Consider the following 4,775-nt stretch of genomic DNA (forward strand, 5'->3'; position numbering starts at 1 on the left):
AGGCGACCGTTATTTATCACTTTATTGTTTCCATGGTGATGCGTCATTGCTTGTCACATAACACACCACTAACGATCGCAGAATCGGATCTGTTAGATTTACAACACGTGAATTCATCCACTTATCCCGAAATACATGAAAGTAAGTGAGTCGGTGAACTGGGGTAGAGTAAACTTTAAAGTTACTTTCACAATGTGTATCTGATATGAATAAAACGTGTCGTCTAATTATAATGGAAAGGGCTGTTATTTCCGCTTCTATAGACATCATTGTGTATTATACAAACTCTAAATACATTGTTTTGTTAGTACTCATGTGTATTTAAATGTCTGAAACCTAAAATAAACATTATTTGGTTGAAAACACTGCATATATGGTTTAGAACCAGCCAAAGCACGCAAGCACATTTGAATTTGGCAGTTGATCACGTGAGGCGCTGAACGTTCTAATCACACATTTTAAAAATATATATTTTCAAAAGCATTTAAAAATATATTTTGCCCTACATATATTTCAACCCAAGATAATACGTTCACATGTGACATTTGAAAAACTTTAATTTTTTTGTCTATAACACATGAACATGTGAATAAAAATCAGCAAGGAACATACTTTACAATGTTCAAAAAATATAACTTTTTTTTGGCTTTCAAGAAGTCTCAATTTCCCCAGTTCAAATCCTCAAAGCCTCTTTGGACACATTTGGAAATCTCTTCTTGACTGCGAGACAAAAATTAGTTATTTTTTTAGTTAACTAAATGTTTCTAGTAAATTTTCCTTTCACCAAGTATTGACTTACCGTATATATGGCTGCCATGGTTTCCTCGTCAAGGGCACTTCTCTCTCCACCACTGTCAGTTTTGCTCTTTGCTCCTACAAAAGACAAAACACAATAACTGAACATCTGTACAGGTACAGAGGGCATGCACTTTGTCTTCTGACTAGTTTTGGATTTCCTGATATTTTGTTTACACTGGAACTAAAACAATTACAGGTATACTGGATTTTAAAGATATTTAATGGGCATATTTTTGGAGTCAAGAAACTGATGATTGAGGAGAGGTTGGATTGGCCTTTCTTTACTCTTCTGCATTGCATTTTCCCTTTTACAAATGAAGGGATAGTGGAATATCACAAAGGCACATTCATTTAAGTTAACTTAACTCAAAGGGATAATCCACCCAAAAACAGAAATTATCTCATCATTTACTAACCTTCATGCTGTTCCAAATGATTATGACATTCTCTTTTTTTGTGGAATACAAACAGATTTTAGGAAAAATAATCCATCTCTGTGAGTTCATGCAAAAAGGTCAAAAACCAAACAAAGTGAAGATGATGGTGGATTACATGACCTCAGCTGACGAATCAATGTCTTCTGAAGTGAAACAATAGGTGTGTTTGAGGAAAATACTATTATGGTAAATTTGTTGCACTACAAATTTGCCAACTGTCAAATATGGGCTCAAAGTCTGCATGTTGTAACTTGTGATGTGTGTTTTAAAGCTTGAGGAGTCATTTGGAAGCACAGACTTTAAAATATTAGTATTTTTCTAACACACACCTATTGTTTCAACTAGGGTGTGTGTTAGAAACACCTTGCTTTTCACTCTGTGTGGTTTTTGAAGCGTCGACCTTACACTCACAGAGATGGATTATTTTCTAAAAATCATCATTTGAAAGAAAGTCATATTCTGACAGTATTTTCATTTTTGGGTGAAGTATCCCTTTTTCTAGTATTATCAGAAACAAAAACTTTATTTTTCTTAGCCAAAAAAAAAAAAAAAAATACACAAAAAAAACCCCTGTAATTTGGCCTTTATATTTAAATTCAGCTTTTGAATTCTGTTACTTTCATGTTTATTACTGGACTCGGGATAAAGAAAAACAGTTTTTATTAAGTAGAGTTAAAGCAAAAGTAAATAAAGCAGATAAAGAAATGTGTGATATGGATTTTTTAGATGAAGAAATAGAGGTTGCACTTTCACAACTGAATAATGGGAAAAGTCCGGGGGCAGACGGGTTGACAAGTGAATTTTATAAGGTTTTTAGGAATGCTTTAATACCAGTTTTGAAAGAAATGTACAAGGCAATTTATGATATAGGGGAAGCCAGTCAAGGGATGAGAGTTGGGATGGTGAAATTAATTTTTAAGAAAAGGGGAGATTCAGCAGACTTAAGGAATTATAGGCCTATTTCAATGTTAAATACAGATTTTAAAATTTTAGCCAAAGTTCTAGCAAATCGATTAAAGAAAGTTTTACCACAGATAATAACAACAAATCAAGCATATTCAATTAAAGGGAGAGAAATCCCTTATATTACATACCGTATCTGTGATAAAATTTGTTATATTCTTCTCTTTTGTTTTCTATCATATATGTTGAGTTTAGACTTAGAGAAAGCATTTGATAGGGTTGAACATGATTATTTATTTAAACTTTTAGAGCAATTCAGTTTTGGGATTAATTTTATAAAATGGATTAGGGCTTTATATAAAGATGCAATTAGTTTTGTAAAGTATAATGGTTTTATGACGGAAGTTTTTACAATATCAAGGTCAATTAGACAGGGATGCCCTCTCTCAGCATTATTATATAGTATAGTAGCTGAACCGTTGGGTTTAGCAGTTGCAGAAGATGCAAATATTAAAGGAATTAGCTTTGGGGAAATAGAGAAAGAACAAAAAATCTACCAATACGCGGACGATACTACATTGATTTTAAAGGATATGGAGAGCATTGAAAGAGCCATGGAAAAAATTAAAAAATATTGTAGGGGTTCGGGAGCAAGAATTAACGTAGAAAAATCTGTGGTGATGAAAATAGGGACAGCAAAACAATTACCGGGCGATCTTAATTTTAAAGAGGAGACAGGAAATATGAAAATTTTAGGAATTAGAATTGGGAAAGATGAAAAGAAAACTAGAGACATAATATGGGATGAAATTGTCAGAAGCATGGAGAGAAGGTTAATTTTTTGGAGACAACAATTGCTGAACTTAAGAGGGAAAATTTTGATTGTGAATGCCCTGATGCTTTCAAAAATGTGGTATGCTTTAGAGGTCACTTCTTTACCAATCTGGGTTTATAAGAGGTTGAAAAAGTGTATTTTAAATTTTATATGGGAGGGGAAACCGGCTAAGATTGCGTATGATACAATAATAGGACCTGTTGAAGAGGGAGGTTTAGGTTTGCTGGATCCTAGTATAAGAATGAAGAGTCTGAGGGTTAAGATAATGAAGAAATTTTTAAATAAAGATAACTAACAAGAGTGGAAGGGTGGAATGAAATATTTTTTAAATAAGTGTGGAGGTCTTAATATGGGGGAGGGAGTAATTTGGATGAAACTGAAGGAACACATGTTAAAAGGTGTACCGGAATTCTATAGAGAAGTTCTAGGGGCATGGAAAGAATTTCTAACGATAGTTGTGTATAAGCCAGAAGGAATTAATGAGTTTTTGAATCATCCATTGTTTTTAAACTTTTTAATATTTTATATGAAGGAAATGAATTATATTTTAAACAGTGGATTGCAGCAGGGCTAATAAAAGTTAGAGATGTTTTATATGAGGTCATAGATGGTTTTATACCACTACAAGGTACAATAGATGAAATTGAGGGGATTGGGGAAGAGGTGGAAAGGGGTATTGTTAAACAACAATTTGACAAAATCAAAAAAGCAATCCCCAAAGAATGGATTGACGGAATAGGGAATAAGGATGAAGGAAGGGGAAAGGTTGAAGTGTTTTTAAAAGAAACTGAAAACAAAATGTCAATTCAATCATGTTCTCTAAAGTTGTTTTATAATTTTTTTAGAATGATGATCTTTGTTAAACCAATTGCAAACGGTTTTTGGAGTAGGTTATTCCCGGGGACGGAAAATGAAAACATTTGGGAGAATCTGAGAATAAATTTCATGGATCCAATGATTGAGAATTTTAATTTTCTTTTAAGACATAATGCAATTTATACAAAAATGAGATTATGTAAAATTGTGAAAAGGAAGATGAAGGGTTTTTACATTTGTTTTTATTTGTGTTTGAGTCTTCAAGATTTTATGGGAGAAAAAATTAAACCTAATGATTGGAATAAAGTATTTTTACTTGGATAAAGAGGAAGAGGGAATAATAAAAACATAGTCAATTTTATTTTAAATGTGGCAAGATATGCAGTATGGTGCAGATGGAATGTCATGAAAGGGAAAAAAGGTAATATAAATATGTGGGTTTTCTTTAGGCGGAAATTAGAGGGGCATATACAGATATTGTATGAGTATTTTAAGGAAATCAGTAAAGTGGAAATTTTACAAGCTGTAAATATGCTGAAAGAAAAGCCAAGGGATAGATGGATTAGTAAATGAATTTTATAAAAGTTTTTAAGGATAAAATAAGTGAAATTTTAAAAGTAGTATATCAAGAAATTTAAGAAAAAATAATTAGACCAAATGATGAGTATGGGATTGATGAAATTAATTTATAAAAGAAAAGGAAATAAGAATATTTTAAATAATTTTAGACTGAAATAATGACGTGAAACATTCAACTATGTTGAATACGGATCTGAAAATTTTAGCTAAAGTCTTAGCAAACAGATTAAATAAGATTTTACCAAAAATTATAATAACGAACCAAGCGTATGGCGTGAATGGAAGAGACATTGCAGATATAACGAGTGGTTTTTTAAATGAAAGACAGGACAATGGGTATATTATTAACTTAGATTTTGAAAAGGCTTTTGATAGAGTTGAACAGTTTTTTTATTCGCAGTTTTAGG

The sequence above is a fragment of the Ctenopharyngodon idella genome, chromosome 3 (genome assembly GCF_019924925.1).
Source record: "Ctenopharyngodon idella isolate HZGC_01 chromosome 3, HZGC01, whole genome shotgun sequence".
NCBI classification, from domain to species: Eukaryota; Metazoa; Chordata; class Actinopteri; order Cypriniformes; family Xenocyprididae; genus Ctenopharyngodon; species Ctenopharyngodon idella.